We start from the raw sequence: 12,311 nt of genomic DNA on the forward strand, positions 1-12,311 counted from the left end.
TAAGGGTCCAGTCATTTGCCGAAGATCCCAAGGCTAATATGTGGCCCAGAAAGGCACTCATTTTAGCTTCAGAACCTATGTGCTCAACAGGTATGTTCTTTGCCACCAATATGTCTGTTTCACCCCTAATGTTACCTATTGTAGCTTAACTTATTCACACTGCCAACGCACACACATTTTTTTAAACAAGCTCCGGCCAGTTTTATTAAAGAAAAATTTTGCATGATTTACTTTTCACCCGTCTGTTCTGGTAGGCTTCTCGTAATATGAGAACCACCTGGATCAATGACAGTCAGTGTACCTACTCCGTAGCATTTTCCACATGCTGTGCCCATTTCAATATTATTGCCACTGTAGTGATGGACACCAATTTTGGCCAACATGGTGCAGTTTTTACAACTGCACAATTCTATTTCAGATTTCCTCAAGGCTGGGCAGTTGTTGGCCAGGATGACCAATTTCCCTTTGCCATGTCTGATCATTTTCAGAGTCTGCTTCTACCCCAGAGCGTACTTTCCATTTTTCATAACAAGTTGGATCCTAGAGTTGATCGACTCCAGAGACTTTTTTGTCTTCTTTGTGGCCCCCATTTTCCTGCCTTAGGTGTGGGACAGCGCCAACCAAGAGCAGCCATCAAGATGGCTGGGAACGAGAAAGGAAAGCTCATGCACATATATTAGCACATAGGCTGGAAGAGGAAAATATCCCTAAAAATCAAAAATATTACTCAGGCAGTAATGACAATGGGTACCATTTACTGAGCTAATTTTACATTCTTAATGATTTTAAAAGCATCCCTGTGAAGTTGTATAATTGACTCAATTTTTTAACCCTATGAGTCAGACCGGTCAAATGGATGGCCTAAGATCACCAGCAGGTCTGTGGCGATTTGAACCCAAATCTGCCAAATTCAGAGGCCCCTGATCTTTCAGCTACTACTTGAAGGCTTCTTACTAATCCTCAGGCATAACCAGCCCAGTGTAGTCAAATAGTCAGTTAAAGGGACTATCACCAAAAAATGAAGGAAGTGTTAGGGTCCAAGGGCAGGCCACCCCAAGATGGGTCACTGTAGCATGAAGATTATTTTGAGTTAAAAAGCGATCAAACCCAGCAGACTGAGGAAAAGCTCCTTACCTCTCTCTCATTTGCCTAAAAAGAATTTACAGGAAGAGACCTATCACCATAAATAACTATATTATGATATAAACTAGGTATGGTAGACAGGGAGGAACCTGATGGTCCTCCACATCCCATTGTTTCCAAGTGGCCCCGGAAATATTTGCTTACCAAACATTTATTCTTTCTTATCTTCCTGTGAATTGCATTCCTTCTTTCAAAAGAAATCCCAGACCCTTATGCCCTCCCCTTAGTCCAGAATGACATATACTTTATTTTGCCCACCTTTGGGATTTCCATGTCTGTGTGGATTCTCCGTATGAACACCGTTAAATTTGATTTTTCCTGTTAATCAGTCTGGCTAGAAGGAACTTGAAATGAACAGGACATTCTTGCTCCCCAGCAGGAGCATTGGCCATAATTTGACATAAATTCTAGAATTTTAGGGGGAAAAATAGTTTGTAAAAGTTCAGAGAAAAGGGAGGTATGACCCCTTGGCAACATTCTAAAAGTTAAAATGGCTAAAAGAAGAAAGAAGTTTCCAGGAGAGTATTCTACCTGAACAATCACAAATGTCTTAGTCCATTCGCACTGCTGTCACAAAGTATCAGAGCCTGGGCGGTTTATAAACAACAGAAATCTATTTCTCACAGTTCTGAAGGCCGAAAGCCAGAGGTCAGGGTGTCAGCATGGTCAGGGCCTCAGGAAAACCCCCTTCTGAGTCGCAGACTGCCCACTTCTCCTTTTATCCTCACGTGGCACAGGCCGGCCCCTGGGCCTCTCCTTATCAGGGTACCAAGCCCCTTCATGAGGGCTCTACCCTCGGGACCATATTAACCACCCCAAGGCTCTGTCTCCAAATACCACTACTCTGGGGATTAGATTTCAGCATATGAATTTTAGGAGGGACACAGACATTCAGTCCATAACAAAAAAATGACATCGATCAAGAAGAAAAAGGGGAAGTGTCCTTTAAAAAAAACAAACCAAAAGCAAACAAACAACAACAAAAAGCCATGCGGAGAGCTCTCTCATAATCCCAGATTTTAAAAAGAAATGCCTAAATTATGGAAAGAGGCACTTATAACCAAGGAATAGTAGCCAGTCCTAATGATCCTAGGAAAAACAGAGTCTAAATTGCCCTGAGGCTTAAAAATTAGTGTAAGGGCATTGCAGGGGGGCTTTGGGCTGTGGTCAGAGCAGGAAGGGGGAGGATGGAAGGGCCTGTCGGGGGGCAAATGATGTCATGTTGAAAGCTAACAGAGAAAAGCAGGGCGATTCAACTCCTATATTGCTTTCTCTATCGAGGAGAGTGATCTTCCAACTGGGAAGGCTGGGACAAATACGGTTCGTAGGAAATTGAAACCTGAGAGAAGCAAGGAGACAGGAAAATATCTGGCCACTCAGATGCGTTGAGGCGGATGACATCCCGCCCCACAGAGGAAGGTGTGGGGCGTAAACAGCTGCATTTTGGAGAACAGGAACACACTGCAATTTAAAAAAAAAAAAAAAAAAGGAAATGGGTGGATTACAGAAAGGTTAAAGGAAAAGTATTCAGACCTGGGAATATTTCTTTACGGATATGTAGACTTTTATTCCAGCAAGTATTTCCACAGCCATAAATATCTCCTTAAAACAAAGAGGTGTCTCAAGTATCTTTGTTAAGTAGTGATTTAAAATGAAGTTGAGACACCTGGGTGGCTCAGTCGGTTGAGCTCAGTCTGACTCTTGGTTTGGGCTTAGGTCATGGTGGTATCAACGTTGTGGGATTGAGCCCTGCATTGGTCTCTGTGCTCAGCAGGGAGTCTGTTTGTGATTCTCTCCCCCTCTCCCCTGCCCCGCCACCCCTCTCTAAAATAAACAAACTTTAAAAAATAAAATAAAATGCAGTAAAAATTAATAAAATTAATTTTATTTTTTAAATTATTTTATTTTATTCATTATTATTATGTTCAATTAGCCAGAATATAGTACATCATTAGTTTTTGATATAATGTTCAATGATTCATCAGTTGTGTATAACACCCGGTGCTCACCACCACACATGCCCTCCTTAATACCCATCACCCAGTTAACCCCTCCCCCCAACTCCCTCCCTCTGTAACCCTCAGTTTGGTTCCCGGAGTCCAGAGTCTCTCATGGTTTGTCTCCCTCTCTGATTTCTTCCCATTCAGTTTTCCCTCCCTTCCCCTGTGATCCTCCACACTATTCCTTATGTTCCACATATGAGTGAAATCATATGATACATGTCTTTCTCTGCTTGACGTATTTCAGTTAGCATAATCCCCTCTAGTTCCATCCATGTCAATGCAAATGGTAGATATTCATCCTTTTTGATGGCTGAGTACTATTCCAATGTATATATGAACCACAACTTTATCCATTCATCTGCTGAAGGGCATCTCCTTCCATAGTTTGGCTATTGTGGACATTGCTGCTATGAACATTGGGGTGCAGGTGCCCCTTCTTTTCACTATGTCTGTATCTTTGGGGTAAATACCTAGTAGTGTAATTGCTGGGTCGTAGGGTAGCTCTATTTTTAACATCTTGAGGAGCCTCAGTAAAATTAATTTTAAATGAACACACTTCAGCATATAAACCAACAAGTCTTCTAAAGTTTTTTAATACAAAGACCTAATTACATTATTTTCCAAGTTAGAAGGACTAATAATTAATGTGAAACCATAATTAATACAGATGATACTGTACTTTTCAAAGTAAAGACATATATTTGACCTAAATTTTTATGAATCACATTTGATGTCACCAAATAAACTTTACTGAGGAAAGAAATTGTTTAAAAATCTCAGAAAAACAGACATGATGAAAAGCTAGACATTGTGTACAAATAATGTTAAAATACTGTCATAGGTATGGAAATGTGACATCATCATTGGAATATAATAAAATGTTATAAAGCAAAGGGTTGTCAAAACACAGAAGAAGAGATATTCTGAAAGAAATGAAAAATCAAGATCATGCAGTAGTGGCAACAATTTCTAACTTATAACAGATACTTAAATCCATGGGGGAAATGAACAGAACTATCTCCGGAAGCAGTGGTGGCAAAAGACAGAGTTGGCTTTCGAAGATGCAAGGGACGTAGCTAATTAAATTACCACCTCCTTCAAATAAAAGTGAGAATCTCTTGGGAGTATCTAAGCCCCTTAACAGACACATTTTAGAGCAGTTAATGAAATGCTGCGTATTTCAGTAGGAGACTATGTCAACAGTGAAATGACACGGGAATCAGAAGCATATTCCGCTGTGACACTTAGTAGTTGACATCTTCCCGAACAGCCACCACAAGTCTGAGGTTCTCATGAGACTGAGGTCTCCCAGCTACGTGACTACCCACACTCATTTCACCAAAGAACATGAACTCTGCCGGTTGTTCCGTACTCTGGGTGGAGAACACCAATTGGTTTTATGTAGCTTAAGTCTACAGGGGCATCAACTTCCCTCTTAGATGCATCACCCCACAGAGCTGGCCCATGAGGTTTCATCTGGAAAACAACCAGTTCATGGACTCCTTTGGAGGTTTTTCTATTTTGGACCATGGTACCACGTAAGTAATCTCAAACTCTTGTTTATGAGAGCCAAATTTGGAATGAGAAATTGTTCTTGGCATTCTTTATTTTTGGTCAAGCCTTTCTGAACTTCATTTCCATGAGCAAAACTATCGTACTTCCAAACATGAAATACTTTATTCACTCTGCCTCTAAAGCTTGCACTACAGAATCCAACCAAATCGGAGTCAGCTGTCCAAAGAGGAATGGTTTTCATAATATTTTCTGGAAATTCATTTATCTTTAAAGGTTTAAGGCAATAAGTATGAAACTCATAGAGTATTCCATCATATTGTTTGGGAGCCCCCATGGCAAAGATGAACACATCCGAGGGTGAATGGCCGTGTGGCCAGACCCCTCAGGAGACAAGCATGGTGGCCACTTCAAGTGTTGAGAAGGACAGCCAGTTGGTGGTCTTTCAAGGGTCCCTCCCCTTACGGCTTCCCTACTAGAAACCAGGACCTGGACAACTTTTAAAAGAGTAAATATCTTTTAATATTTAAAAGATAATGATTGAACATAATTACTTGGTGCCACCACGGTTTTTATCAAACAAGCTTTACCAAACGAACCTTGTCTCTGTGCTGAGAAGTTATAAGGGAAGCCAACATTTTCCTGGGTCGAGATTTCAAGAAGTCATTGTCAAACTATACCCATGGACAATGTGGATAAACATGGACTGAATGACAGTTACATGATGAAGAGTTTTCTTAACTAGTTGAATTACTGAGTGTATATGCTATTGATAAACTCAGTTCTGTCCATCTCAAAAGTAGTGTGTGATGATGGGTGTGGTCCTCTTGCAAAAAACATATATTTGACACATGTTCATGACTCATAGGGACATATAGAAATCAGATGCATGATATTTTGATGCAACTGCTTTGAAGATATTTTGACAGCCATGTAAAGCAATTTAATTTTCAGAAATTTTTCTAAAGTGTCAATTAATGGAATTATATCCACACTGACTTCCTGATCTTCATCCCATTTCTGAGTGAATTTTAGAGGTGCAGGAAAGTCAAACCCAGGAATGGAATGAGGCTTTGAGGTGTTCATTGTTCACATTTCTAGGAAACGAAAAAGATATTTTTATATTTTGATGTGCCCATTTTGATACGACCAAATCAAAGGCGTCACATACAAATGTTTTTTCCAGACCTGATTCCCATACATTTATCTGCATCACAGATTTTGAAACTCCATAGCAGTAAGGATAGCTCTCTTCAGCACACCAAGAGGAGTTTACTTTCCAGGTTGGCAGTAATTCACTGCGCTTCTAATATTGTGAAGACAGAAAGAGGGATAGCTGGTGTGCCGGCTTTCCAGTCAATATCTGATAGATCTCCACCGAGTGAGATGGTTTCTTCTTGCCTGTAAGGAATACAGATAAAGACTGCATATCATTCCAGGTTCTTTGGTTGTAAGCAATTGAAGTAGACCCTAGGTTACCTGAGAAAGAAAGGACTTTATGGGAGGGATACTGAGAAGTGCTTGCAATAATAGTAAAAAGAGAGGTGAACACCAGGGTCTTGGAAAAACCCAGGGATGTCAGTAGAGAACCCAAACACCTGCTTCTGTAAGAAGTGTCCTCATCCGGGTCATTTCCACCAACCACGTGTCCCTCAGCATCTCTGCCCAAGTTGCAAAGTGTGCCCTCCCCTCTCCCCCCTCCCCTTCCCTGCTTCATGTTGGGTCATATGACAGCCCAGCCACAGGCGTGCAGCAGGGCAAATTCCCAAGGGAAAAAGAAGGGCACAATCACCAGAGGAAAAGGGCAGTCTGCTGGGAAAGAAAGAAAGAAACAGATCCACTGGAGACCTGAACTTGAGCCAAACACTCATTTTTAAAAATACAGATTTGGCCTCACCTGCTTCATGTATATAGAGGCTTAGTTGACTGCAAGCCCTACAGGAGCACCAACAGGGCACTGGTGGTCCCAGCATCAGTGAAACAGCGCCCCTCAGAGCTTCCACCTTCCAAAGTCCTGGCACCGTCACTGTCCCTGCCCTGCCGTGGGTGGCCCTCCCGTGGTTCTGGGCTCAGGGACGCTCCCCTCATTCGCTCTCCAGCTGCTAAGGTGGTAGCTGTTTCCTGCAGTTACTAATGTCTCCCTCATCTCACATTTGCCTGTTCCCTCAGTCCTTCCATAGCTGTGTAAACAGCTCCTGCATGAATTTGTCTCTTTTGGAAGTGTTGTGTTTCCTGGATCCTGATGGAAGCACGTGCTGAGGTCCACCTCAGGATGCTGAAGGAGTTTCACACCATGTCATACTTGGAATGTGTGTTTTATATAAAGGAAGACTTAGGGAATGTGATAACCAGCTTCCCCTATCTGAAGAGCTTTCATCTGAAAGGGGGATTATATTTATCCCATGTAGTTCCAGAGGGCAGAACCGGGATTAGTGAGCAGGAGTTTGAGGGAAGCAGCTTTCAGTTCAAAGCAAGGAGCGGTCCTCTAAGCCCTTGAACTGCTCACAATGGAATGCACTGGGCAGCTTTTTGGGGGGAGTTAGTCAAGCAGAGGATTAGTTTCCATCTCTCCGAGACACAGGAGAGGTGCCCACCACAGTGACATGCTGGGCCGAATCAACTCTCCAGAGCCCCCAGGCCCCCTGCAGAGTCTATAGGCTTGAATTAAGGATTCAGTAATTTTCTATTGGAGCTGGAGGACAAAACTAGTATGCTTGGTGGCCTGCAAAAAATAACAAAAATTATCCTCTAGGATTTAGCGTGGCCCCCAGAGTAATTTACAGCAAGGACTCTTCCTCCAGCACCGAAGAAATTCTATACCCAGCCAAAAGCTGACACCCTTTAATAAGAAGATCCTTCTTCTTTGCTCACACTCTGGATCCACCCTGTGTACCTGGGTTTTACACCCGAGGCCCTCTGGAAGGGCAAAGCTGACCACAGCCTATAACTAATGGAATCAAAGGATTCTAGTGTCTGAAGAGAGTTGCTCATGTTTGTGAATCTCGTTTGATGAATCCAAATCTCAGGATCCTTCTACGGCGGGCTGAAGCTTCCCACCTCGGCCCTGGATTCACAAGGGATGGGCAGGCAGTGATGAGGGAACCAGACAAGGCTTCAAAATCCTGAGATCATCTTCCTGCCACCTTGAAAATCCCCCCACCCTTCCGGTTCTTGCCACAGTGGTCATTAATTTGCATACATCTGGACAGCCCCCCTTCTGAAGTTTGGGGCACATCGCATGAATCTCGAAATGGCTGTTCTCCAGGCACCAGTTTCCCTTTCCTGGAGCAAAACTGCTTTCAATTGCACTGTGGCTGTTTTTGGAGAAGACAGGAGAAAGCCATTCCCTCTTGAGCCCTTTTAAACCAAATACAGAAACAAAAAATTCTAACTCCTAATATGCTCAGAAAACTAGCACACTCACAGAACATTCTCTTCCATTTTCCAATGGGAATATTGGAGGAAATGCAATGATTCACCCATGATCACATAGCCCAGATATAACAGGACCAGAAATTAAACAACTGGAGTTCATTGTCACCTAGTCCAGGGACATTCCCCTGACTCCCCACCATATTATTGCTTCAAAAAATCCTACTTTACAAGAGAAGAAATCCATGGAATTAAGTGTTTCAGTGGCTCAGCTCAGTTTTCTAGTAAGTGAGCGTTCAAACTGACAGTGGGACATCAGTGGCCCGAAGGTTGCATCTTTTGCCAACACAACCTCTTGTGGGTAATTTTATTTTCCATTCCGCTTCCCCTTAAAATTTCCCAATATTCTTCCCATTTGTCTCATGTCACGGGGTGGTTGCCCAGAAGACAAAGGGAAAATGCCCAAAAAGGGGTGGGCAGAGCCTGGTTCACTGACTAGCAAAGGTGCTGGACATCTGTCACGGTTTAGGGACACCAGGGCGCGAGACACCTTACAAAACAGACACGCCTGCAAGCCGAAAAGTCCGACAAGAGCAAAGAATAATTTCCAGTTGAACACCACCCCCTTCCTAAAGGCTGCCCCCTCAAATGAGGGCTCTAAGGTCATGTTCTCCTAAGGAAAAATGGTTGGTTAGTCCCTGGACTGAAGGAGCAAGCCTGGGCAGGTGCTCATAGGGAAGCAAAGGGCAGGAATAGAGAATATGGTGATGTGGTGGGAGGTAGGGAGGGCAGAGGGTACAGCAGATTCTGTCATGGATGGGCCCACCGATGGATTCCACCCTCCTGCTGCAGGTCAGGGACCCCTCCTCATCTTCCAGCTCAGGAGATTTGAATCGCAATGCTCATCCAACTCTGCTTTCCATTTCTACTCCCTCTGACCCCTCTCTGCCCACCCCTCATCTTGTTCCCTTCCTTGTCCCTTTATGTCCCCCAGCCCTCTCCCTGCCCACCCCCTTCCCATCTGAGGCAGCCACCTGGGGACCCTGCTATCCAATAATTAGCCTGAGCAGCTGCTCAACCAAACAAGCTCCAGGGATCCGCAGCTGGGAGAGTGGAGTCCTGCCTGGAGGAGGGGGAAGCCGGGGGAAGGCCCACCGAGCCTTCTCAGGTGGCCAGATGACGCCTAATTAGGCCCCCTGCTCTGGAGGCCTCACCAGATGGGCAAATGCCTGGAAGCCTTAGGGAGCCAGCAAGACTCTGTGGGAACTCCCAATGTGTGGTTTCCTTTCCAGCTGCCTCTGGGGCGATGGGGGAGGGTGGTTAAAATAGTAATTGGCGCCTCTGGTCAAGGGGCCTCACTTCTCCCTGCCAGGAGGGGAGATGCTCTGCTTCCCAGTGGTGCATCCCCCCAGCCCCCACCCCCCACTCCGGCCCGGCCAGCCTGGAGTCTGAGTTGTTGACGTTGTTGACCGAAAATGATTTTTTTAGATGCACACCAGAGGAATTGGCACTGGGAACATTTTTCTAAATCTAAACAATGCACACCATGAATTCATGAAAGGCAGAATTAAACTAGAAGGGAAACATCAAGAAAATGCATGGGGTTCCTTCTTTCTGTCTCCCCAGCCTGCAAAAGTGAGCTGCAAACGCTGTGGCAGAGGGAGAATGGAGCAGTAAATGATTTAATTTTGACAGATTGCGGTTTCTGGGCAGAGGAGACGTCAGGGCCAGACGGTAACGGGGGTGGGGGGGCAGGGGGACCACTGCGCAAGGCTGAGGTTGCATATTGCAGAGCCAGGCCCCCCGCGGTGTCCTGCCTTCCTCCTAAGTCACTGGGCCCTGGCCCCACCCCCTGGCCCTTGATATGGCCGCATTTACCAGAAAAGTCATAAGGGGAGCAGGCAGCAGAAAATGAGGTACCTCCTCCCCCAAAGCTCTGTTTTTCAAAGAGGAGTTTGCCTTCCGGTACCCCAGCTGGGCATCAGTGGAAATACTGGTGACGAAGCTTGCAAACACTAAGGGGGAAAAATGCAAGAAGCGGAGCTAAGTAGGGGCCAAATGACCTCTTTGCCTTTCCCTCTTTCAGACTTCCCTAACTCCTTGTGTGACAAAAAACCTTTTCTTTTTGAAGAAGAGAGTGATATCTGTAGTGCGTCCTTGACTCAAATGGCCTTATTACAGAAAAGTGAAGATCAGGAAAGCCAAGAAACCTTTTCTACCTGCCACCACATCTCTTGGGTCCCTCTGGTAGGATACCCTACCAGCAACCATATGAACTCGGAGCAGACGCCTGTGTGTCTCATCTGGTGGGTTTCCTATTTTAAGCTGTGAAAGTGAACTCACATCAGATGTGGTTTTACCTTATAATCACCCTCCAACCCAACGGTGATTGTTTTCTGTTATATGCAGGGAAAACTTGCAAAATAAAATAATAAGACTGAGAAAATAAGTATAAGAATCAATGATGTTGGTATTTCTTATTTACTCTTGTTATTAATAGCCCCTATTCGTGGGACCGAATTGTGGATGGGACAGGCTGTGTGTATGATTACACTTTTGGTCAGCAGAGAACCAGGCTGGCAGAAGAATGTCTTTGAGCAATCTCCGTTCTCTGTAGTTTCTGGGGTATAACATATTTTCTGCCAGTTCCGGCTGATACGATGGACATTAATTGTTAATTCTACGTCAGCCATCTGCTGAAAGGTAGACTCCCTGGAAATCTGGGGAGACAGCGCCATCTAGCAGTCCTTGCTGTAAGTGCCTCAAAGCTGGGTTTATCTGTCCCTGAGGAGGCCAGGGGGAAAAGGCCTCGGCTCTTTTAAGGTTGACCAAGCTGGAAAGATGCTCTCCACAAATCCACCTCGGCTATCAATGCACGCAATTGGTTTGCAACAGCTTGGAGTCCATTTTGCTTTAGAAAAGTAGCTCAGCTTAATATTCCGGGTGGATAAGCCAGGTTTCGATAAAATTACATTAGGCTATAGCATTTCAGAACATACTATGGGGAAAAGGCAGTCTCTTCAATAAATGGCGCTGGGGAGACTGGACAGCTACATGACAAAGCATGAAACTGGACCACTTTCTTACACCAGACACAACATGAAAATAAAGTCGAAGTAGAATAAACTAACCGTGAGACACAAAAGTATAGAGCATTTCATCCATAAGACACTTTGGAGCTAAGCGTTTAAAAGATAAGGAAACAGAGAAGCCCATCTTTGAGGTCACTCAGCTAGTTTGTGGCTGAACCAGAACCAATACTCCTATTTGGAGAATAGGAGCAACACTTTTTCAAAGGCTAGCCAGAGATGAAGATAAGAATGAGACAGAGAAGTGAGAGCATCCTCAGGAAGCGAAGATATGCGTCTCTCTCTGAATCTACATAATAACATTGATATGGCAAGGGGCATATTAAACACAAGGACAGATGTGGGCCTGTGTCTAGGACACAGGCACACATGGTAGACAAAGCTTTGATCAGCTCTCCAAAATGTCCTTGAAATGCCTGGAACAAATAGTTGGGCTCTTCCCCAACCCAACCTCTCTGCAGGCTGGCCAATCAAATGTCTCCCTCGAAGGAGAAATACTACAGATTTTAATTTGGAGGATAGGGGTTTTCAGGTTTTTCTCCTCCAAAGGCCCTTTGGAACTTTGACTTCAAATGTGTCAGACTCTCTTTCTGTCCCTTGGTGAGGAACATTTCGGAGGCTCAGCGGGTCAGAGCTGGTAGGAGCCTGAGGAATGAGCTCGTCTAGCGGCAATTCAAAAAACATTTGAATTGCCAGAGGAGATGTTAACAACATCAGTGGTGGGTCCCCACCCCAAACCAATTACATCAAAATCTCTAGTGTAGAGCCTAGGTATTAGCAACGGTTAAGTTCCCTGAGTGATTCCAATATGCCTCCAAGGTTGAGAAACACTGGCTTCTGGCCCAACCTTTATTCTTAAAGATGAGAAAACCAAGGCTCAGAAAGACAAACTGACTTGCCCAGCAATGCACAGGGAAGTCATGGCAGAACCAGGACCAGTGTTCTCTTCCTCATCCTTTGCGGTCTGCCACCGTGCACTCCGTCATGCTCAGCTATGCAGCACGCTAGGCCTCACGAGCCACCCACTAGACAGCCAACATGGTCACCCCCTGCAGACACTGCACCGAGAGGCAGCCATCTGTGAGTGGCCATCTACATACTGGAAGTGCTCTAAGTGCTGGGCAAACTCAGCATTTAGGAATCTGAAAGAAGAGATGCTTTTACCATCTAACCAATACTAATCAATATGGGG

The 12,311-nt window shown here is 44.6% G+C and overlaps 2 pseudogenes; both read right to left on the minus strand.

Annotated features, from left to right (window-relative positions):
• Positions 1-227: 227 nt before the first annotated feature.
• Positions 228-590, minus strand: LOC114205095 (large ribosomal subunit protein eL30 pseudogene; annotated as a pseudogene).
• Positions 591-4,107: 3,517 nt separating this feature from the next.
• On the minus strand, positions 4,108-10,768 carry LOC114204977 (protein NipSnap homolog 3A-like; annotated as a pseudogene).
• Between the last annotated feature and the right edge of the window lie 1,543 nt (positions 10,769-12,311).

Source organism: Eumetopias jubatus, unplaced genomic scaffold (genome assembly GCF_037043125.1).
Source record: "Eumetopias jubatus isolate StellerSeaLion01/CBP00866 unplaced genomic scaffold, mEumJub1_p1.0 scaffold_16, whole genome shotgun sequence".
In the NCBI taxonomy this organism is placed as follows: Eukaryota; Metazoa; Chordata; class Mammalia; order Carnivora; family Otariidae; genus Eumetopias; species Eumetopias jubatus.